The sequence below is a fragment of the Rhinolophus hipposideros genome, assembly GCF_964194185.1.
Source record: "Rhinolophus hipposideros genome assembly, chromosome: 6".
Taxonomy (NCBI): domain Eukaryota; kingdom Metazoa; phylum Chordata; class Mammalia; order Chiroptera; family Rhinolophidae; genus Rhinolophus; species Rhinolophus hipposideros.
This window is the reverse complement of record NC_138052.1, coordinates 77,469,824-77,494,920: the sequence shown is the minus strand read 5'-3', so window position 1 is coordinate 77,494,920 and position 25,097 is coordinate 77,469,824. Positions and strand designations below refer to the sequence as shown.

The 25,097-nt window shown below is 35.1% G+C and overlaps 1 protein-coding gene across 1 annotated transcript in view; it reads right to left on the bottom strand.

The window, feature by feature from the left end:
- Positions 1–25,097, bottom strand: part of MAP2 (microtubule associated protein 2) — a 255,906-nt gene that overhangs the window by 114,219 nt on the left and 116,590 nt on the right. Inside the window, exon 3 of the mRNA XM_081051061.1 lies at positions 18,394–18,461. The gene's annotated coding sequence lies outside the window, so the exon portion shown is untranslated. The remainder of the gene's footprint in view (positions 1–18,393; positions 18,462–25,097) is intronic.

Genomic DNA, 25,097 nt, shown 5'->3' with positions numbered 1-25,097 from the left:
AAAACCCTAATAGTGTTTAGATTTCTTTTAAAAGCCAGTGATATCTTTAATTTCAACAGCAAACTAAATTTGTCAACTTCTTTTTATGTGAGAGTTGATTTGTTTCATTATGGGGGAAGATACAAATCAGCCTTGTTGGAGAAGGTAAGGCATATTGGTCAATTTCCTTTTCAGACTAGATAAAATTCAAAAGATGAAGAAGTAGTTTAGAAAAGAACAACAACATCATATACTTGAGTCAGATGTTGTATAAATTAATTTGGGAGATTTTCCACACAAAATGTATGTAAAAAGAGGAATGCATGAAGCTGAACCTTAAAGCTTGGAAGAGTTTATGCATGTCACGTACTGTAAGTAAACAACCTTCTTTCTTAAATGTCATTAAGTAGAGAGTCTGCCCTACAATCTCATTTTAGTTTGTAAATACAAAGTGTAAGTCTTTGATGATTAAGATTTATTTTAGAAAATATAAGCAATCCTCCTTCAAAGGAGACTAAGATGCCGAATATCCTTTACCCTTTCCAATCTGCAGGTCCTATATAGCAGAAAAACACATTGTCAACCCAATGTGATTTGAAATTCCAAAATTGATTTGTAGTAAACTCAGAAATTATTATTGATGGAACCCAGAATCAATAGGCATTTTTTCTCATTTACATAGTTAGCAAGTCATTACCGAAGCAAGGGGAAAAAAACATTGAAGAAAGAAAAGCTCTCAAGAGCAAACTCTATAGCATATTGAAGGTAATTCATAAAAGTTTATAGATAATGAACAGGTATTCATCTTTTTCTGAAGCAATGTTTACATGTCAAAGATTATTAAATATCTTATGAAAATAAATAGCATTTCTCCCTCTAGATTCAAAAATTCATTTTCCTGACGTATGAACCATGGTGAGAGTTAAACCCAAAAAGAGAATAATTTTTTCATGTAAGATGTAGAAAGGAATGAGATACTTCTTCATGAAATATTCTGAAAATAAAATCCTATATTACTATGATTAAAAATAAAGGGAAACACTGAAAAAGATTAATTGACTATCTTTAACGTGTTTGTCACTAAATAGAAATAAATATAAATAAAAATTGGAAAACCAGCCACCTCTTAGTAACCATATCTAAGTACTGATTTGTAGTAGAAATGTCATTAAAATCAGATTGTGCAATCTAATTTTAATTTGTGGATCCAAAGTCTTTAAAAATTAAGATTTATTAAGTACTTCACAGTCAATATGATATTTACTTCTCACAATTCTGACATAATTGAAATTACCAGTAAGAAACCTATTCCTGTAAAGTGGCCAAGAGCACACAGCTGTCAGTGGGAGAAGCCTAAACCTCAAATGACCTGAGCTATTCGCCTCACAACAATATGCTTGCGTCTTCATAAAAAACAACATGAATCTTTGCAGATAAACTCAGTTTAACCTTAACCTGCAGGAAAAGTTACATAGTTGAAATCCTGGCTCATCTGACGAGTCCAGCAGAGAAGAAACAGTAGAGCACTTGAAATCAGGTAGCCCAGCAGCACTCACACCAAAGGAAGCCTGCAAACCCAGGTAGCTGCCTCCAAGCTCACCCAGGGTACCCAGGCTTTACCAGCCATAAAGGGTGGTGTGCCACTCTTAATTCTGCAACAGGGACAGAGAGCTCCTGCAAAATATAACATCTACGAGACAAGAGACAGAGAGCAGAAAATAATTGCTCACAAATTTACCTTTCTTTGAGTCAGGCAATTATGGACCCTTTAACTTTGGGGATTGGTAGGGATTTTGATAGAAGTTAGGAGGGAAAACTCTCTATCTGGAATGCATTCTGGTAGCGGACTGCCCGGAAGCAAGCTATTGAGAAGACAAATCCTATTAAGCCAGCTGGAAAAACTGAGAGCAGCTGGTGGGTCTGGAGGCAGAAATAGCTAGGAAAGGCTCAGAAAATCTGCATTGCAGATAAACCTCATGGGAGATGCCTGAACTCTTAACATCTAACCCAGCCAGTTGCTCTCCAGAGAGCAGAGTGGCCTCAGGTGGTGTAATTTAGAATGTAAATAATTTCCAGTCTTTCTGGTGACCTTGGGTGATTTAACACAGTTCTATCTTTTGTATTGCTTTGTTTTCACCTGTCTTTTTATTTATTTATTTATTTGTTTGTTTTCGTTTTGGTGGGGTGGAGTGGGGAGGGAAAGAGAGAGGAGAGAGAGAGAGAAAGAGAAAGAAAAAGAGGGAGGGAGGAAGGAAGGGAGGAAGAAAGGAAGGAAGGAAGGAAAGAAAGAAGGGAGACACAGTAAACAAAATAGTGCAGTACCATCAACACTTCTTTTACAGTTCTTACCTTTTATTTAGTGTTAGGCTTTGTCTTTATCAAACTTGTGTCATTCAGCTTCAAAATAACATAAAGAAAGAACTGAGCACCTACCTTGCCTGTTGAGAAGGGTGTGGAGAAATATAAACTTGGAAAGTCATAATAATCGCTTCCACTTATAGAACTTCTGGTATGTAAATTATCTTTATTAACTCCCTCAATGTCCTAATTAGGTTGATCTTATCATTCCTGTTCAGTACAACTGAGGCTTGATAAATTCACAATTTCGCACAGCTGATAAGGGCCAGAAACTGGATTTGAACCCAAGGGTATCCAACTTATTCCACTACATTATAACCAAGCTGTTTGTTAAATGCCTTTTATGTGCCAGACATTCTGCTTGCAAAAGGCAATAATAGCCATAGCCTCCAGAAATTCCTGCTCTGTTGGGATAAAGGCAAATGTAAGAAACAGCTTTATAAATAGAGGCTGTTATTATTAAAAGAAAAAAAACTTTTCTAAAAGATTTCATATTTTCTAGCATGTGTTCCCAAACAGTAATTTAGAATTTTGTAAACAAATAACTGTAATTAAAGTTTAGTATATGGTCACAAGAAAAATAAATATGGGGGGAGATGAACAGATAGAGCACAGAGGATTTTTAGAGCAGTGACATTACTCTGTATAATATACTGATAGATATGTGCCATTATACATTTGTCAAACCCATTGAATATGTAATACCAAGAGTGAACCCCAGGGTGAACTATAGACTTTGGGTGATTATGATTTGTCAGTGTTCATCCTTGCTGAAAAATGTACCATTTTGGTGAGTGATGCTGATAATGGGGGAGGCGGTGCATGTGTGGGGACAGGGAGTATAGGGGAAATCTCTGTACCTCCCTCTCGAGTTTGTTATAAACCTGAAACTTCTCTAAAAAAATAAAGTCTTCATAAAAGGAGGAAAATGAAAAAATAAACAATTCAAAGGAGAGAACACATACATGGTTTTGAAGATCCAGAGGATGGATGGGATTTTGATAAATGGAACTTTGATTGAGATGTCAGGTAGGTATGCTTTACAGGGAAAAAGAAGAGAACAAAGGGTCTATTGGTTAGTCAGTCAACATCATTCTTTGAACACGTATTTTGTACCAGTTCTTGCAGTAGGTTCTGGCATTCTAGTTAAGAATGGGATAGACACTCATGGAGGTACCAGTCTTGTGGGGAAGACTTGCATTAAACTGATAAATATGAAGTGAGAGAAATGCAGAGCACTACGGGAGTATGTAACGTCAGACCAGAGGCTGAGAGAAGGCTTAATCATGAAATCTGAGCACTAACCAATGAGCAGGACTTGAGTAAGTGACAGACAGTGGCGGTGGGAGTGGGGCGGGAAGGATAGGAGTGTAGAGGTTTCAGGTAAAGAAAAATAATATGCGCAATAGCTCCAAGACAATAAACTCAGGATAGGCCAGGCAAGTCAAAAGAGGCCAGATTATGGATGGCCTTGTAGCACAATTTATAGATTCTCAACGTTATTATGAATGCTATGGGAAGTATTCAAAGATTTTAAACACAGGAATATCATGATTAGATTGTATTTTTTAAAAGAGGGGTTCAGCTGCCATGTGTATAATGGCTTGGATGGAACAAGAGTTGATGCAGGAAGCTGTTGCAGTTCTCAGGATCAGAAAAGATGGAAGACTAACTAAAGTGGTCCTTGGGGATAGAAGTAGAACTGATAGGACTTGGTAACTGACTAGACTGGTATATTTTAGGTAACAACTTTAATATAAATGTTATTTATATGAATAACAATGCTAACTGATAAAATGACATTTCAGAGCCTTTGAAAGTAAATATAGAGGTGCAAAGTTCTTATACAAACGATGTCCAGGGTAGGCTGTAAGTAATGGAAAAACCCCAAATAACTTGGCTTAAGCAAAATAGAAATTAAATTCATTACAAGATTATCTCATATTCAAAATAGCTGCTAAAGCTCCAGCCATTAAGTCTGAATTCCCAACTGGAGGAAGCAGAAAGGAGCGATGACAAGCATAATCTTTCCTGTTAAGTAGTTGACCTAAGTTTCACACACAACTTGCGTTCATACCTTACTGGCCTAAAATCATTCATATGGTCACACCTACTTACAAAGGAAGGTAGAATTCTGGATCTCATTCTAAGTGGCCATGTGCCCCTGAATCTCCCCAAAGGAGGAGTCCTATTTTTATTGAGGAAGAAAGAGGCCATCAATATTCAGGACAAAGTAATCTGTACCACATTCATTATGGGCTAAGGCCTTAGGTATGGATAGGGGGGAAAAAAGTTATAAATTGTACCAGAACTTTACAACAACAGAAAATTAAAACACATCTAAATGAACTCACTTTGAAGTAAGGCTCCACATTTGCCTAAGTCTCCGAGTACATTTTTTAACCCTCAATTACAATTTCGATGGGCTGCGTGAGTTAAACAGAGCTTCCCCATCAATAAATATGGTTTTATACTGCAACAAAGCAGCCTCAGCTATGCTAATAGTTGAGCATAGTTGTTTATGGTTTCATTTTCTTTACTTTTAATGGTAGCCATAAAAAGCCAAACAAACGCATTTTATTCACATTCCTTTGTATGAAGCCTTGAATTTAAATTATGTTATGTCACTGGCTCCATTAACATTTAACTAGGGCTGGTGACTTATCCTCTACAGACATTCAACTTTAGAATGTAATAACTGCATGCAGAAAATGAGAACTGATAGCAGTGAGTCATATATGTATCACAGCACACATTCACATTGATTTATTTTATGTTTTGTTTGATGTATTCTTAGTTCGTTTCTAAGAAGAAAGGCTACCAATAAGATGCCATGTTTGAGTAATTTAGGGAAAATACTCTTTTTATCATCCACAAATGGTTCCCAGTATATTGAAGTCAAAGGCTGATGAGACTCAACTTTCTACATTTAATTTCCTCTTAACATTTCATCAACTTTTACAATGAAGTCACTTTACTGTTATTCTCATTATCTTTATTTTACTTTTACTGAATGCTTCATGTCCCAAACTCACTGAGAGTACAGAAACTTTTAATTAACTGAAGCCATATAAAATCAACAATAACACTGTGGCAGCTAATTAGCAGCACTAAATTATACACGTTATTAACATAATTCTTAATTTTGCCAAGCAAAAGGACCACACAACAGTAACTGATAGTATACTAACTACATTCTTGATCTGATTTAATCTTTGTCTTTCTACTAGGTGAAAAATACATCCATGAACAATCACTTATTTTAGTCTTGCTACCAAGGCATTTCTCAGTCTTTTGCATACCCTATAGTTTTTGTTGTCTCGATGGAGGGCGAATTGCAATCCTACTGGGTAGAGAAGGGATTTTCCTGTAACTGTAGCTAATCTCCATGTTTGTATTTATTTGTTACTCTGGATTCATGACAAAAATCTTATGTATATAGACAGCTTATATTTATATTCTACTTTGTAGCTTACAACACGCATTCATATGTTCCATCTCAACACTGAAAATCAGATGTCTTTATTTTACAGGAAAAAAAGACCTACGAATGAGAAGTACTAGCAAATAAATAGTAGAGGTAGAACAATGTAATTAATGCAAAATAATGAAGTGCAACTATATATTGATGTTATGGAAAAATCATAATGAAGAAATTTAAATATGATCAGTAATGGAAGAGTTATTACACACCTCCCTTTTTTCCTAGTTACCATTAAAATAGTTTTTTAAAAATCTTAAAAAAGAATGTAACTCTAACAAAAATTTTGAAAATATTCCAGAATGCAGATAGGCGGGGACAGAAAGAGAGAAAAAACACACAAAACAAAACAAAAACAAAAACATGAGGGAAACTTGCCAGGAGCAAGTTTAAAAGAAGGATTAATAGAAGGTCCATCCCAAAGAAACCTGGAAAAACTTCAAGCTTAGAGTCTTCATATAGAGTCCAAGGGGAGTGAAGGTCCAATATTGTGACAATTCATTCAGAAACACACTCAGAACAATTGGGACCCTTTCTCTTTTTTTTCTCCCTTGCGAATATATTTTCGGCTACTATATTTGCACCTTGCCCTCAAGGGTGAAAACAAACACTAGTCTTTACTGAAAGCAGGTGATCATTTTTGGAACTTGATCTGGTACAGGTAAATACATGTGGAATTAAAACACATTGTGGAATTGTGGAGATCCCAACTTATTGGTTCCATCTCCACACTCCTCCTGGAATGCCTGATTCCTGACAGATTCACCCACTTATCCAGACCTACAGTTGGCCTTCACAGTGAGGGGAGACACAGATATGCACAATCGCATAGAAAACTCACCACAGCTACCCATGATCCTCAGCCTAGTTCTTCATTCATATAAAACAAGAACAATCAAACACTCTCCAAATCAATTTGAGAAAAACCAGCAGCATGAACAAGAAAAATACTTTAAAAAAAAAATGACTGTTGAGGTAATAGAGATAACTCAGGGAACGAGAGAGAATTTAGGGATTTGAAAGAATATTGGATACTTTTAAAAATGAATTTCCATCCAAAAAATAAATTATGGAAAAGTACGAATCAAAAAATAAGAAAGGAATTCCTGAAAATTAATAAATGGTTACCCATATAAGTGATTCACTGAATTGATTAAAATATTAGAATTGGCAGGGCTAAAGACAAATGATAACTGATAAGAGGAAGAAAAATAAAAAAAACTCCTAGACTATAGAAGTGAAAAGGAGATTTGAAAAATATGTAAAAAAAGAAAAAAAGGAGACATGACAGATAGATCCAGGAAGTCCACTATTTATCAAGAGGCATCCCCTAAATATAGAACAGAGGTAGGAAAAGCAAGAAAAATAAAAGAAAAACAGAAAAGTTTCTCTGAGTTAATAAGATATAATTTAAATAGTCTGATTGCCAAATGGGGTACATGATTAAAGACTTTCATCTAGGAACAAACTTTTGAAATTGCACAAAACTCCAAAATCTACTAGAAAGAAAAAAAAAACAAGGTTATTTGGAGAAGAATGAGAACCTGACTGATATCACACTTTTTTTTTTAGCCCTTCCGCCCCATCCCCCATATCACACTTTCTATCAATAACACTGGATGCTAAAATCAAGTAATATTCAAGTGGAATTGTAAAAATAAAACAAAACAAATTAAAAATGAACGTGAGAGGGAGAGACAGTATTAGTATGAGAAATTCCTCACTTTTATTGTAGGAAAGTCAACAGATAATGTCCAAAGTTAAGAAACTGAACTACTGTTTACAACCAAAAGGGTAATCAGAAGAATTCTTAGAGAATAGCAATTATTAAAATAGTTTGCTCTGGGATGTGAGATTGGGAATGGATTTAGGGAGGAAGACTTTTATTTTATTTTTGGTCTCTGTGTTTGGCTTGATTGTTTTCACTGTGTGCAGGTATTAGTTTAATTAAAAAGTAATAAACTCACCATTCATTCAAAAATTGATGTTGCATGCCTACTCTACAATAGGAAGTTTTCATGGCACTGGAGAAATAAAACAGACAAACCGAAGTTCTCATTCTTTTAGACTTTAAATTCTTGTAGGAGGAAATAGAAAAAGAAAGTAAAACAACTTTGGCATGATTGATTTGAGCCAGGTAATTCCTTTTTGCAGGGGACTGTCTATTGTAGGATATTTAGCAATATCCCTGGCCTCTACCCATGAGATGTAAGTAGCTTTTGCCTAGTTATGACAATCAAAAATGTCTCCATATATTTCCAAATGACCCCTGGCAGAGGGGGCAAAGTGTCCCTGAGAAAGAACAACTGGCATCCAGTAAAAGGCTTGACTTTGGGGCCAGACAGACCTGGGTTTTACTTCAAGCAACACTCATTATTAGCTATTTATCTTTGGGAAACACTCATACACTTATCTTCACTAAACCGCATCTCCTCTTTTATGAAATGGAGGTAAAACCTATTTTGCAGGGTTTTCTTCTCCTTCTCTTTTTTTTTTTTTAAATGATCCTGTGACAAAATGTAGGTACCTAGAATATAACATGCATTAAATAAATAAGAACTATTATTATTTTATTTATAATTGTAGTAAGGATGTTGAGGAAGAGGAGGGTGTGTGCCAAGCATAGTAAGGGATAAGAAATCTGTATAGTTTTTGAATGCTTTGGTGAGGGGTCTGGTTATGCTCCAGAAAGGGCTCTCCAATAAAACATAATGCGATGATGAAAATGTACTATGATATAGAGTGTTCTATAGTATATAGTGTTCTATGAATATGGCTATGAAGCACTTTAAATGTGGCTAGTGTGACTAAGGAAATGAAACATTTTTTTTTGTTTTAAAACATTTTAATTTAAATAGTTGCATATGGCTAGCTGCTACCATATTTATTGGCCAGCACATCTCAAGAGAGCAAATGAGGACCACTGAAGGGAGCAAAATGGGAACAACAAAGAAGAGTGTTCCAGTTTGTCAAGGAGATTAATGGAGTGATGGTGTTCAGGATTGGGAAACCAGATAAAAGCACTTCTGCAACCTGCCATGCAATAAAGAATGCCTGGATGAGGGTGGTGAAATGGAGCATTTAGGGAAGAGCTGGGCCACCAAATAAGGATGTTTTCAGTGGACCTGTTCCTCACCTCCACTCTAACCCTACTCAATGACCTCTGAGGTTATCACACTCTTTACATATGTACTCACATGCTACCCTTCCATTTACATCTGAGATCAGAACTGGGATCCACAGCTTCCAGCTCAAAGTTCTTTATAAGCTCTTATAATGTATCCTAATAGTCAGATCACAATGCCTGATTTTTAAAACGTTTCTCCACAAATCTGAGTTTCTGAAGCTCTAATGATTTTTCTTTGCTATCCTGGGATCTCACTGAGTTATTTACTACTTGCTTAAACTTCTATGAAACTTAGGACTAATGAAAGGATTCTTAATAAGCTATCCCTCCATCAAATGCTTTTAAGTCAATAAGATTACACATTTTGTGATATATTTAGCCTTATCTCCATTCATATTGAAAAGTTTAAACCTATTTCTGTAGTAACCGTTATTTTTACTAATGTTTACTGTGCTCCACGCCATACTAATCTAGGACTCTAAAGAAGGAGTCTTTGGGGAGAGCAGGTTAATACATTTAGCGGAGGTCATGGCTAGCTTGGAGTGGTTTCTTTATAATAGTCCAGATTTAGGACACTATACTCATTTGGCTGCTTTGACTACATACGTGGTAGGAGAAAGGAAAGGCTTTGAAGTCAGAGCCCCAGGTTCACCATTTTCTAATGGAGTGACTTGGGTAGATCATTTGCATTCTTCAAACTTCAGTTTTCTCATCTGTACTAAATATAACAAGATTTGCCATTCCCATTCTAAGATTATTGTGAACTTTGGGGTGTCATGTATTGGAAAATGCTTTCTATGACTTAAAAATTACATAATTATTATTTTTTCTTAAAGTCTAAATGCAACTTCTTAACTGGTCACATTATTCTAACAACTTTATAATCCAAAGTCTACATCCTGGGTCTTTTGTGAGCATAACATATGGTGCAGAACTAAAAATGCATGCATACATTAAGTTATTTATTGCATTTATTATTTCCCTTTGATCGACTGGACTATCCACCATCTTGTAGAGGAAAAGTCTGACCAGTTATATGAATTACATAGGACCATGAATTCTGAATAGGATTTTCAAATTTTTTTCATTGTTAGAGCTTATATCTCCTCAAGTACCAGTGTAATCTTGGAAAGTCAGTCATTTTAGGGCTTTCTGACCCCACTATTTAAAGCATAGGCAGTCTAGTTACGTTTTCCTTTTTTTTGAGATTCTAGAATATCAAAAATTCACCTCAGTATGCTCAAAATTATGCTAACCAATTGCTCACAGACACTGTATGAGAAGAACCCTTAATGCCTACATGTTGTATCTTATTCTGAATATATAACTATGAAATCTTCCTATGAGAAAATCGTACAATGAGCAAGAAAATATTTTTAAAGAAAACTAAATACAAACATTGTTAACCTTGGAAATAAAACACAAGATCTTCCTGGGAAGAAACATCATTTCTTAAGTTCTTACACAATGTGAAGACATATATTTTGGTTATAACGTGTTAAATGAAAGAGCTTTGCTTTAACAATTGCCAGATGTGGATCAAGGTACTTCCGGCTTCTTTAAAATGGTCATAATCCAGAGTCATTAATGCCAGGAGAGAATCTGAAGAAAGGTTAATTCAGACCATCTGAAGCTGGCCCAAATGAAACCCACAAAAAGAGGATTGATTTAGACTTTTTTTGAGAGAGAGAGAGGGAGACTATGTCGGAAAGACCAGAAATGATCCTGTGCTATTCTGAGACTCTTAACTATTGAATGAATGCTGAAAGGCATAGGTATGGTATCCAAATTCTGGAAACTTTTTACTATTTCCAGTTTGACAATGCAAAGAATACCAGCACTGTCCATAATAGAAAAACTAGAGTTACACACACACACACACACACACACACACACACACACACTTATCACGACACTCATCTTAGTTTCAACTTGGTATAGGCATCAAGGGCATTTTCTGTGTAGACAAGACAACCTAGGGAGTACTAAGATGCCTATGCCATGGCTTCTTTCCTTAAGGACATTTCGTGAATGTTCTCCTTGAAGAAATGTGGTTATCAATTTAAGTTGACTTCTGTTCGTATGAAAGCTAATTTGACATTTCACTGAATTTTTTCCCCCCCGCACTGGAATTTTTAATTTAAATTTTCTAATGGCATTGCTTATGCCTACTTGGCTGTTTAAGTAAATGCCGCATTACAAAATGGCAGTGACTAAGGTCCAGTGATCTGGTCATGGCATGGCCTAGAGATAGAACGAGCCCTTTAAACAAAGGATAAAGTACTATTAAGTATGAGGACATCACAGATGTTTCATACGCACTGAAGCTTTTTCCTTGATGGATGAGTATGCCGTATTTATTGGATTCCTTATTTCTTCAGATATTTTACAGCTGCAAAGTATGGTGTGGGAGGAATCAAACAGATAAATGCTCCCAAGTTCCTGTAGCTATAAAGTAGCATTGAGAGTTAGAGACTAGCAGTGGAGGCAGAAAGATACCACCCCTCCAGACAATCTGTCAAGGCTTCTTGTGAACATTTTGCCTCGTTGAATACTCTAATTGTCTACAAACACATGCATCCTTCCTTCAGAAAAATGCAGGTTGCTGTCATCACCCAAAACAGTCTTCCAAAAAGAAAAGATTTTCTTGGGGAAAATGCATTCCTTAAATCAGAGATTATTGTCAATAGTCCCCTGTGGCTTTAAGCAGTGTCCCCCCAAATTTGTATTAAGATGTAAGTGGCAGGAAGTCGGGATGTGGAGACCCAGAAGCTTGGCTACTAGGCACAGAGGAACATGAGAGATGTCAAGAGCAAGGGGACCGGAGAAATAAACAGGTCAATCCTGCGTTGAACACACTGGCAGAGAAGTGGTTAAAAGTCCAAAGAACTCATGAAGCAGGGAACAGAGTTGGAGTTAAGAAGCTGGCACAGAGTTATGTGCAATCAAGTCCCCAAAACTGAGCTACAAGAATTCATTATATTGGACATAATAAACACTGAGCATGGGCAGAAAGACCAATATGTCAGTAGTGCTTTAGAGTTCTGGTTTAATGGATCTGCCATAAAATAAGTGGCTGGAATTGAAAAAACTCAAAAAAAGGACAATTCTCTCACCATCAAAGAGATTTAAAAGTATGTACTGCTGCTGTACCAAGAGAAGGGCTCACATTTGACTTGCTCATAACTTCTCCAATCATTTCTAATTTTTCTTGTCTCGACATTCGCCTTTCAACCTCTGGCTAATCAAACATCACCTGGGAGCTTGTTAAAGAGTCTCAGGCCTGTCCTCAGACCTGTTGAATCTGAACCTGCATTTTAATAAGATGCCACTTGATTCATCTTTGCTGTGAAGTTTGAGAAGCTTATCTCCGAGCATCTATTCTTACCCCCTTTCTCATCCATTCTCTGCATAGCTGCCTGAGTAATCTTTTCGTTATATTTGTTTACCCACAGGTTATTCCCCCACCCCCCTCAAAAAAGGAAAGTTCCATGGGGGCAGGAAAAGGGCATCAGATTTGGTGCTCAATAAATATTCACTGAATGGGTATGTGAATTTTTCTGCTGTCTAAGATAAAGTCCAAGTGATATGTAAGGTCCCTCATATCTTTTCCTTACTTCCAAAAATGTCTCTCTGTCTTTTCTCTTGCTTTTATCTATAGGGAAGAGGAATTTTGCTTGTCAATCCCAAATCCTTGCTTTTATCCCTTCTCATTAGGACCTTGCACTAGGTGTTTGTCCTTCTGCTTATACAGGTAGCACTCCTTCTTACCTGACCCCACTCTTTGGCTTAGGATTCCCCATTTTAATAACAGCAAAGCTCCACTGCAGTCACTGCCCTCCTTGCCTTACATATTTTATCTTTTTCCTTTAAGTCCTGGACTACTTAAGCATGTTTTCCTATTATTTGTATATACTTATTTACCCATTCACTTTTCAAGCTCTTGCTTCTGTCCCAACGACTTGACTGTTTTAGAGTTAGACCCAGATCCAAAACCAGTCCTAAGACTTGTGCAACTCTCTTCATCTCTGTTCATTTATTTGTTAAGCAGAGATAACAGAATCTACATGAGAGTTGTTGTGATAAGTACAGTGCTTGTCACAGAGGCTAGAACATGGCAGGTGCTAATGTAATCTTAGATTCCCCTTCTTGGAGGAAAGCTAAGGCTCAGTCTGAAACCACCAAATTATATATGGTCAGGAATTTGACAACATGGAATACAGTGATTCCATTGTTAGGAAATATCCACTGGAAATAATTTGTAAGAGTAATGTACAAACTATTCCATTGCTGCATTATGATGATAATGAAAAATTGGGAAAAATGGAATAAAAGTGTCCAATGTCTACATGACACACAGGTTGCAAATTGTTCTAAGAGATGCTCAAGATACTGCTGAGTGGAAAAAAAGGCAGAATTCCAAAACTGAATGGATTATGTAAATTTAAATGCAACAGATAAAAGGAGATAAGAGAAAGTGTTAAAAAGAGTATTAATTATAATCTCTGAATTGTTTATTTATGGATGGCTATTATAACCTTCCCTATACTATTCTAAATTTTACAAATTCTACAAAATGTGTATTGTTTTTATAACAGAAAACATTACTGAAATAAATCCAGCAGTCTTTTTATTTATTCTCATTCTTCAATTTTTCTGAAAATTTGAGTTTTAGCTTCGTTTTCTATTTTACCTATACTTCTCTTTGTTTTTTTTTGTTGTTTTTTTTTAATCTCCTTTAAACTTTGTCAATTCCTATCTCTCATTCTGCATCCTAAAAGTGGGTGCTACAAAGAGTGTTCTCACTGGTCCTTTTCTCATCTTGATGATGTCATATATCCTATCTCCCTAATTTCTCTTCTTAGCTTTAGATCTCTATGTTCTAGAATCTATTAGACCAGGCCGCCATTTACATATCCAGCCATCATAGCCTAAACCTGACTCATCATTTTTTATTCATACTCTCACGAATTCTGTCAGCATTTATTAACTGTCTACTATGTACGAGGCAGTCTGCTAGAGGCTAGGGATACAATATAAATAAAAGAGGGCCTCTTTCCTCAAGTAGCTTTTAACAACCTTTTCCCCCTGATTTTTCCAGTTATCAAATTCAAACGTTAGGGTCACCATTGAGTCCTTCTGTTTTTCTTTCCTCCTACTACTCAAGCACTTGCTATATGAATTTGAACTCAGAAACATCTCTCATTATCCTAACCTCTTTTTTCATGCCCACTCTCAACATCCTCTTTGAGACTTTATTTTTTCCTGGGTTATCCTATAATAGCTACCAAAGTGATTCTTTTCAACACGCTCTCACACATACCTAATTTATTTTGCACAGCTTTAAAATAAGTTATTTGAAAATGCAGTTTAGGTCATAACGGTCTCTTACTCAACATACACTCAATAGCTTCCCATTGAACAAAAAACTCAACTTGATTGACATTTAAGGTCTCCTTCCAACGTATTAGGTTGAATTGAATGAAATTTTCATTTTGCAGTTCATAAAGGGTAGAATATTAGCCATTTCAAATGGTACAACCTAATAGTTTTCACATACCTTTCCATCCTTATCTTCTAAGAATCCCCTTCTTCTGTCCTACACTCTAGAATACAAATGAGATCAATCTATGCTTTCCATGCGTGTTCACTTCCTTTGGTTCCTTTGTTAATGTTGTTTATTCTTCCTGGAGCTCCTCCATACATTCTCTCTCTTGAATACTTTTATTCATTCCTAAGTTCCATCTCAAAAGACAGTCCTCCATGATATGTTTCCTGTTGTGTCTCTTCTCAATTGTTAGTAGGCCTGCTGTGCAATGAAGTTTCTTAAGGAATTATTCATATGTCTCTTACAGTACCAATGAGCCTTGGTGCTACTTTCTTGTCTTAATCTGCTGCACTCATTGAGCTCTAAAAGTTTTCTGTTATATATAGTCCTTTGCAAGTAGAACATCTTAATACATTATTTGTGAAATTGTTAGTGTCCTCAGTTATTTTTCTGGGTAAGTTGTACTTAAGGTTGAATGTTGTATTTTCTCCCAGTTCATGGTACGGTTTGTTTCCTGCTTGTTTATTTATTTTGGCCATTTGAAACTTCTTCTGCCATTATTTAAATAAAAAACTAACAAACAAACTTGTTCAAGATATGGCATCAGTTATGCTATTTAGCACTTGAATTTTCTGACTGATTTTCTTATATAGATTATGCAATTCAGTAATGTGACTTCATTGTGATGACACAGGAGATGCTTTATGAATTCATTTATTTTCAAACATCCTGATTAATTTCTGACATTCCTCCTTAAACAATAAAATTCCTCAGCTCATATATAAAATATATGTTAAAAATAAAATATACAAGAGCTTCAATATTATAGTGAAGTATTTGAAGATATATTTACTTCTACATTACATGTGTATATAAAAACAAGACTCTACAAGCATAACATTTTAACCTTTTTGCAGTAACATCTACATCAAGTGCATAAATAAAACATTAAAAACATTACTATGAGCCAAAAAATTTACTACAAAAAAATTTAGTATGTTGTGGTTAATATGAAGGACTTTGGGCCAGACTTGTGTTCATTTCCTAAATGGGGTCTCAGTTCATTCATCTGGAAAAGGGAGACTGTGCCCACTTCCCAGAATTGTAGAGAGTTAAAATGAGATAACATGTGTTAAGGGCTTAGAATATTATCTGGCACATAATTAACAAAAAATTATAGTTTTACTAATAAAAATAAATGACAAGAAAGAATAGATTTCTCTAAAGCTATTATGATTCTAGAAGTTTCTTTATAGATTTCTTAAATATATATGTATAAAATGATGTCATACTTACTAGTCCATATTAAGCAAGAAAGCGTTTAAGAAGACTATGACATCATTTCGAGTGTCACAATTAGAAAGAGAGAGAGAGAGAAAAGGCCTCCTCCCCTTTGCTGCAGCAAAATCTTGGCAGATGACATGAAGAGCAATAAACAATATCAAGTCTGGGAGTAGTATTCAGGAAGTGTCCATAAAGCAACACTCATGCTGCAGCTTGGCATCTTTCCCTGAGATGATGAAAGTGAAAGGGGACATTTCTAAAATTCTTTCCATCTTAAACTAAAACCAGAAAAATCCTTTGCCATAGATCCTGGAGAAATTTCTACATATGATTTGCCTACTTTTCTACCTGGTATTATCTAATTAATTATCATAAGTTAGAGACAATGAATATTTTGAGTAACTAAAAAAAAAGTACCAAAAAAAAAAAAAAAAAAAAAAAAAAAAAAGTACCAAATGTCTGTTTTACAATGTATAACCAACCTTATGAAAAAGAACAAAAAAGTATTGGGGGGGAGGTTAACAGATGAATTCATATATCTATCAAAAATTAAATAAATATTTATTGAACTCCTACTGTGGTCCAGGAACTGTGCTATATGCTGAAGATACAAGTGAAAAAAATCAGTAAAGGAATTGATTAATGCCAAGAGGTTGTTGGTTAGAAAAACCGTGATATAGATCCCTGATTCTCTTACAGTCCAGTAGTTTAATTCTATTCTGACTTGATGACATAACAGGCTTGGAATAAACTCGGGTTTATCACACAAAATCTGTCAACACACCCCTAGATGAATTTTAAAATGGTGCCAGAAAATTTAGGAACCAAGACGCTCTTGGTGAAGTAACATGCCACTTCTTCAGTACCCAGATAAACTGCAACAGAGCTGATTAGTTCCCATTGACAATATATTAAAGACTTTTTCTTTGTTAGTGGTTAAATAATAACTTCATCCTTTCCCAATTCATATACATAACCCAAAGTTCAAAATTAATATAATGACTTGTTAAATGAGTCTGAAGATTAGGAAACAGATTCTCATATGCAATATAATACTGTATGGATTTAATTAGATGGGAAAATACCAAGTAAATTATTTTTTTCACTAAACACAAAACATTTCCCTTACTCTGAGTGAAACCTAAAAAGAGAGTATGGTCTCAAGGTTTTTACAATATTCAGGAGAAATAGTAAGTCCTGTTTAGGGATTTCATATATGAGTCCACAGAGTAATTTCTGAGGGAAAAATACAATATATTTCATGTATCTCTGAATACATGAAATGAATCTAATAGACCAATATATTAGATTTTGTTCACTATCTGACATAATGCAATTTCCTTTTTATAGCACACTGATTTAGCAAATTAATTCTCTTGTGAAAAAATATTACATGATACTGCCTACACTCTGGATGTATCTGCCCCTTCCCCCTCTCCCACAATAACCACCCACAGAAGCAAGGCTCTTGTTAAGCGTTTGGAGAATGAATAAATTAAGGTTCTCATAATTACACATTGCAGAGAAAATTAAACAAGGACAATGAATTAGTCTCAGTCAAATGCTACAAATATACACATGCACAGGTGTACGCACACATACTATTTCAGGATCAGAAGTTGAACAGTAGCTATTTTTTAAGTATGCTAAAAAAATCTAACCTTGCTGCAAAAAATATTTTGGACCGATAGTCTCGAGGGGAAATACTATGTGAATGACAAGGAAAGGCTTAAATGATGTTACTGATCTTCTCAAAAAGGCAAAACATGTCTTCCATTTTTAAGTCCAAATTACAAATGTAGGTTTAATTAACAAGAATATAAATTAACAAGAATATATATTAAAGTCAAAGATAATCTTAAAGAATTAAAGAAAAGATAATACTTATAATTGTCATCTCCAATCAATATACATCCCAATGCTGAATTTGAAAATTAATATTTTTCATGCAAGGCACAAGGCCGGATATCAATGGATTTAACTGCTTTCATGGCAAGATGAAGGATTACTTTCTTATGCTGTCAATGCCAAACAAAGCATATGTAAAATCAGTTCTTTTAACAACTAACAACCTCAGTCTTTAAATATAACATATCTGTTGCTAAAGACTAATGCATCTTTGAAGTTACAACCTTTTATTTGCAAAACCCAACAATACTGAGTCATTCCTGGGCTTTCATCTCTGGAGCTCATTCTGCCTGGCAAGGGTAAGCCATTTCATTAAGCTATTTGAAAAAAATCACTTATTAGCAGGATTTCATCAGATAAAATCATTACTTAGTATGTGTCCTAAATTCAAATTATTGAATTTTCATTAAGATAGAGAATTTGGTACTTTTTTTTAGCCGTTATAATGCCAAAAATCCAAAAATAAGCTAGACATACTAATATTTGTTAAAAACTTGCAACATAGGCAAAAGACACAATTCTTTATACATCTAACTGAAAAAGCCTTGGATAATGGCATTCTCTGTCTACCATATCATACATGCTTCAGACAATGATCAATGTAGGCTTAAGGATAAAAGACCAGCCACAGAGATTACTTTAAATAAAAACATTCCAATTCCTCCCTGATTTTCCCTCATTTAAACATCCAAATAAAACATGTGGTACCTTTTAATTTTCTGAATGAGTGGTTCCCAATCAATGTTTCCTCGGTTAGAGACAACAAACTGAAGAATCTACCGAAACAAAAGGAAAATAAACATACATATATGGATTTGTTAACTAGATATTTAAAGTTGTCACTCACCAGTAACCAAATGCCTTCTTTATATCCAGACAATAAATCTATGTCTTGAGATCTGTAGTACAAACAATGCAGTGCTTGAATTTTTAGGAAGCTCAGTAATGAATTTTAAAGCATTTTACTTTGAGATCCCGTAAAGCAGATCCTTCGAGAGAAGGGTGAAAAATAAAACAAAATAAAAATTTTAAAACCCCAAACCATTACCAGTGCTTGTGCTGCAGTACTACCCAATTCTAGTCTTTGAGGATTGCTGCGGAATCCTTCTCCCGGAGCATTATCTCCAAGGAATAGCTCTAGCTCTGCCTCTCTAGCTCCAGACAGACTGCAGTCTGCAAGCCACCAGCTCCTGTCTGTGTGTGTCGGGGAAAGGGAAGCTGCAAATTAGAAAACGTCCCCGCAGTGGCGAAAAGGAAAATAAGGCGAGGGGGAGAGGGAGAGCGAGCTCACTAGCCTCAGAATTTTCGAGAATGATGACAAGCCACCCAGCTCCGCCATCATTCACTGACAATAAGGTGCAGCCCTGGTTTAGGATTTAGCGGTTTGCCGTAGGGGCTTCTGGTACCAAATGCCTGACAGGCGTTTTAATTGTCTCCATCCAAGTGTGTCCCTAGGAGTCGAGTCTATAAGCCTATGAATGTCATCATCTGGTCTCTTTTGTGTTAATGCCAGACACACAGAAACACACACACACATACACACACACACACACACACGAGTGCTTAAGTAGACAGTTTTCTGGTATATAGGATTACAAATAAGTTAGGCTACACAAACTGGATGTGACTAAATGACAGTATACGAGAATTTTCATTTTCTGCATTAATGACAGAGATTCTTTGATGTTTTGTCATTGGCAGATAATTACAATATTTGAAAACTGAGCATCACATACTGCTTATTTATATTACAAAATAAATAACTGTGCTCATTAGAAAAATGCATATACTTATGCATCTTTTCTTATGGAAAAATCAATCCCATTGTAACTGTGATAATTACGCACTTGGAAATGTCTTCCTTCCAAGGGAGAATGCAGCAAAAAACAAAGAGGATTAGGAAACCAGGGCTGATGTGTGCTTTTGGTGGGCAATCTATTTTATTTAGTTTACATGCAAAAGCAAAAGGAGGTGGCAACCAGCTTGAGTCCTGGGACTTCACAGTCCCTGAGGGCTAAGGCAGGGAATTGAATCTCTAGCATAATCAGGATCCCCTTCATGTTAGCAACTGAAATGAACAGTTGAATATTCCTGTTTTACAGTGCCCCTTATGTAGGGAGGTTAAGTGTGGAATAATTCCCTGTATTTACTTCCTAGACAAAAGTAAGGGGAAAATGTTAATAAATTAACTTTTGCAGCATTGTTAGCCCCCTGCATGAGTGAATGGAGCAAATTCAATGTCTACCAAAAGGGCCAGCTGTGAAGAAGGTTGCTGGAAGGGAGCATCACTATGGTTACCAGAAACAGAAAGTATGGAGAAAAATAAGGTGATAAGTTAAGAGGGAAAGAGACTACAGTGAAGGAAATTTATAGACAGATGATATGCTTCATTCTCTTCCTTCTGGAAAGAATTGTCTCTATTAGATTCATACTATATTTTGAATGCATGAGGATGTATTTGCATTCTCCATTAGCCACCTTTTTCCTGCACTTTTTGATCACTAGCTAATTTTGCTTTCATAAATGTTCAAATTATTATTTTATTTATTTATTTATTTTTTTTACAAGATGGAGCCTGCTACTCCTTGCTTCTGTCCATATCCTGGATTCATGGACACCACTCACCCTAGTCCATACTCTTTGTTTCATAGGTGAGGAAGCTGAGGCCCAGGGAATCTGACTAAGGTCACAAAGCTGATAGGAGATCCCCCAGAGACACCATCCCAGTCTCCTGACTCTGGTCCCCCAGTTTTCTTCTTTTACCAAGTGATGTTCTTTCTGTTCATGCTCTTTCTCCTTCTGTTTGCAAGCAAAACAGGTTCTAGAAACATCCTTTGTCTTTGTTCTTATTGGCTAAAGCAGCAATCTTCCTCTTTAAAATGCGTTGTAATCATTCTAAGAACTAGCTCTGCCTATCTGTGCTGTACTGTATTGAAGGTCTGAAAAATTTGGGATAATTATGGCACCGCTTTTCTTTCATTTCCAGTCTGGCAGTCAGATAAATCAAGCATGATTGCCCTTTTGTGAACTTATCATGTTGAGCCTGAACTTCATGAACATATGCTAGGCACTCTATCATCCCTGGCATATATTCTTTCTGCAAGCACAAAATAGGGCAATTGAATTGAGCCAGTCTCCCAACATTCCTCTTAGTTATAGGAAATGTAAACCTTTCTGGGGTTACCCAAAATAATCAAGTCAGAAAATTGGGAGTCCAGGTAAAATTAAAAAATAAAATAAAATAAAATCACTCAAAACAACCACTGGAGGGCACAATATTTATTAAAATGTTTCTGAGTTAGTAAAAATTGTGACTAGGATTTTGACCTTGATGTTTTACTGTTTTTACTTCCTTTCTAAATTATTCTATCACTATTCGGTTCTTATGACTCATTGCTTTTAGTTAACACCATCTACAGGTCTGGCCATATTGCCTTTTTTGATGTCTCAAATGCAGTTGCTGCCACCACTATCTTCTGCCCCCTGCTATAAAATAAATAAATCACATTTAAAAAAATATGATTATCCTAGGTAATAAACCCAAGAATTTTACTTAATCATACATGCTGGTTAGGATATTCTTTTCCTCCAAAAGTGTCCCTTTAAATCAATCAATCTGTTAAATGTCTATTTTTCTTCAAGATTTTCGACACTAAGGTTATTTTTCAAAACAAATCGTTTCTTTTAATATACTGTCATCTGTTGCTCTCTTCTGAGCACAAAAAAAATGATGCACAACACTCATTTCTCGAAACATGAATCACATTTTATCAAGATCTTACAAAGCACACAATGGTTCTGGTCAGTATAAAAAAATAGCACAACTTCTAAAAATATTTAATACTCTTTGGGAGTCATTTCACATTTAGGGATACCTGGCATAGTCAATGTGAATGAGTTGGCATATTCTTTTTCTTTCTTCCCCCCATTTGTTAGTGGAAGAACTATGTCCATTATAGATTAAGCTATATATGTAAAATATAATTCCTTCCTTTAAGCATATTATATTCTAAGAATACAAGATGTCAGATAATTGAGAGACTTCCATGAGTTTTAAGATTTTTCATATTTATGTTTGAGCCAAAACTGTAACCTTTCTTTACCCTTCCTCTCTTTGACAATATTCTAAGCATTGGTTTAACAACACTTGTCAGTTCATTTTTCCAGTTTTGATGACACACATACGTATATTTCAGACACTTGATAGGTTCTAGGAATTGACAAAAAGGAAACATCTTCTCCTCAAGGAACTTCAATTATATTGGAAAGAACATAGAAGGAAACAGAAATCTAACTTCACAATTCTTTTTCTCACTTGGATGAGACACTATGTCTCTGACCCTCTGCTACATCTGGTTAATCTCAGATCCTGATTTTTAAGAGTCTGATGTAACTATGTCCCAAAATTCAGTTAACTAACTCCTGTGGCTCTTCTGGAAGTACCTTGGTTTCATTCCCTAAATATATTGGTCTGTGTGTTTGCATATGACTCCTCAAGCTCTTTAGGGATGGACAAAGGAGGGATATCTTCCTTACCTCCATGAAGCTTTTGATCATATATCATCTTCCCAACCAAGGCTTTCCTGTCTACCATAATGAAAATCAAAACCATGTCTTTTCCACAGCCCTTCATCCCCTGGTCCATTTTTCCTTTTTTTCCATAGCACTTATCACTTTCTATCATATATCATATTTTATTATATTTACTATTTATTACCTGCCTGACTCTACTAGTTCCATGAAGGAAGTCATCTTTACATGTTTGGGACACTGGTGTATCCAAAGCATCTAAAACAGTGCCTGGAAAATAATGGCACTCAAAAAATATTTTTTAAATGAGTGAATGTGAAAATTACATCAGTTGAGGAATTGGAGTATTTAAGCAGACAAAAAATCTCTTTGTATTATATATTGATTTCCTTGTTCCTCCTTATAAACATTGTCTTTTATTTGTACCACAAATCACCTTTCCCCATGCATCAATAATTTTTGTAATTTCTATTAAATGGTATAAATTTATTTAAAATAGGGACTTATCCTCTATTCTCTGAATTTTGCAAAGTACCCAGCATTGGCTATCAGCTGTTAAATTCTGAGAAAGAGCTGTTTAGATAAATCATACTTTTATTTATATTAAAATATGCTAAATTTTAATCTTTATTTAAATAAAATTAGAATAATTAATCAATAATCCTTCATGGTCAAAATGCTTCGAAATGGAATTTTAGAAATTGACTATACTTACTATAATTTTTAGTTTTAAAAATTAATAGAATAATTACACTTCTAACCTAGAACTCTTGAATTTGAGTTATTCTAAATATAATAAATGTGTAAGTATTTTGAAAATTATTATGCCAAATTTACTGCACACTGTCTTGCCTTATTGATCACAGATGATATCCTTTCTTCCAACAAATTTAGTCCACAAAAAAAGTATACTGTGGTCAAACAGACCAAAAAGAAAGGAAAGATTCATACTTTGACTTCATTCAAGGTGAAGCCAAAACGATGATGTAAATGGAGAGAGAGTGAGAGAAAGAGCGAGAGAGAGGGAGAGAGAGAGACAGAGAGAGAGATTTTCGTTATTATCAGCACTCAAAATAAAGTCTGACTGCAATTTAGTGAAATAGCTAGCTCAAAAGGCCATATCTAGGTTTTCTATGACATTAACCATCTAGGCTCAGAATATGACAGTACCCAAAGCTCTATTCTGTTCACATACTTTCACTAAAGTAAACTGAACCAAACACATTTTTTTAAGTTCTTTTTAAAAATGGTGTAATGTGAATTGCAATTATGAAAAATAATTGCTATTTCAATTCATCCAGTCATAACCTCATTACACTGTAAGTACTATGTTGGGACTAGAAAGCTCTCCTGATGTTGAAATAATAATGGTAAAACAACTGAAATTCTCATACATTGTTGGTGGGGTTGGAAATTAATATGAACATTTTTTGAAAACTGTTTGACAATATCTAGTAAAGCTGAATGTATGTGTACCCTATGAACCAGCAATTCCACTTCTAGATGTATACCCAAGAGAGCTGAGGATGTGTGTCCATCTAAACATATTTACAAAAATGTTCTTAGTAGCTGTATTCATAATTGCATAAAATTGCAAACCACCCAAATGCCCATCAACAGTAGAATGGATTGTGATATATTCATATAACAGATTATTATACAGAAAAATAAAGAATGAATGAAAAATATTACTGTTATGTGCAACTACATAGATGATTCAGAAGCTAAATGATGAGTGAAAGAAGCATACACAAAGGAGTACATTCTGTATTATTCCATTTATATGAAGTTCAAGAACAGACAAAATTAATATTCAGAGACAGATGTCAGAATAATGTTTACCTCTATGGGGATTAAGATGGAGGTATTGACTAGGAAGAAATACAATGCCTTCTCGACACGCATGGCAGTGACATGGGGGTACGATTAAATGGGTATACTTTATTAAGGTTTGTTATAGCTCAGTCATAATAATAAAATATTATGGTGCCATTGGTTTAGAAACTCTACTCACAACAAATTTTGGATCTGTAGTGATTATTCCAAAGAGTTCTGATGTAAAACATACATTTTGCAAAGGTGCTACATAACCATGTCTGTGTAAGTGAAGGCTCTATGATGAAAATGTATTTGCTAAATAAGTTGTACGGGGAATTTTCCTTAGAAGGGAGAGAACATTTTACGTGGGTTTTTAATAAATAAATCGACAACTGTGAGGTAAAAAGCTGTGTAGTAAAATATGTATCTTAAAATATATCAACAAGTAAAAGTACTTGTCTGTGGCTACACTTATTGAACTACACTATTCTGACAAAAGAATGGATACTTAAGGAGCTTTCAATACCGTCCTTCTCTCACAAATCCCATGTCCTCTGACACCACCCCTGGCACCCACCAGAAATCAATTCAGTAATTGTCTATTTCTGTTCTTCCAACCCAAATCTTACAATTCCTTTTTGATCGAAGTTCTGCCTTCTTTTATAAAGTCTTCCAGAACTCCCCCAGCACACAAAACTCTTTCCTTTCTTAGAATCACCATGATACAAAAAAAAAAAAAAAAATCACCATGTACTATAATGCCTAATATTATATGTGGCCTTGAACTGTTTTTCCTTTGTCTATGTTGTTATTTATTTTAATATTGACTAATTAAAGAAGCACAAGACATGATTCTAATATAGATTATTAAATACCTGTAATGAACACATTATTATCAACCTCTTTGAACACATTATTTTACTCAACAACTCTGAGAGTTATGACCCTCCATTTTACAGTTGAGAAACTAGGCCTAATTAGAGTTATGTGCCAAGGACACAAAGCTGTAAGTCGTGGAGCAGAAATTCAATCCCTGGACTTCTGAGCTAATTAGTTTGTAATTC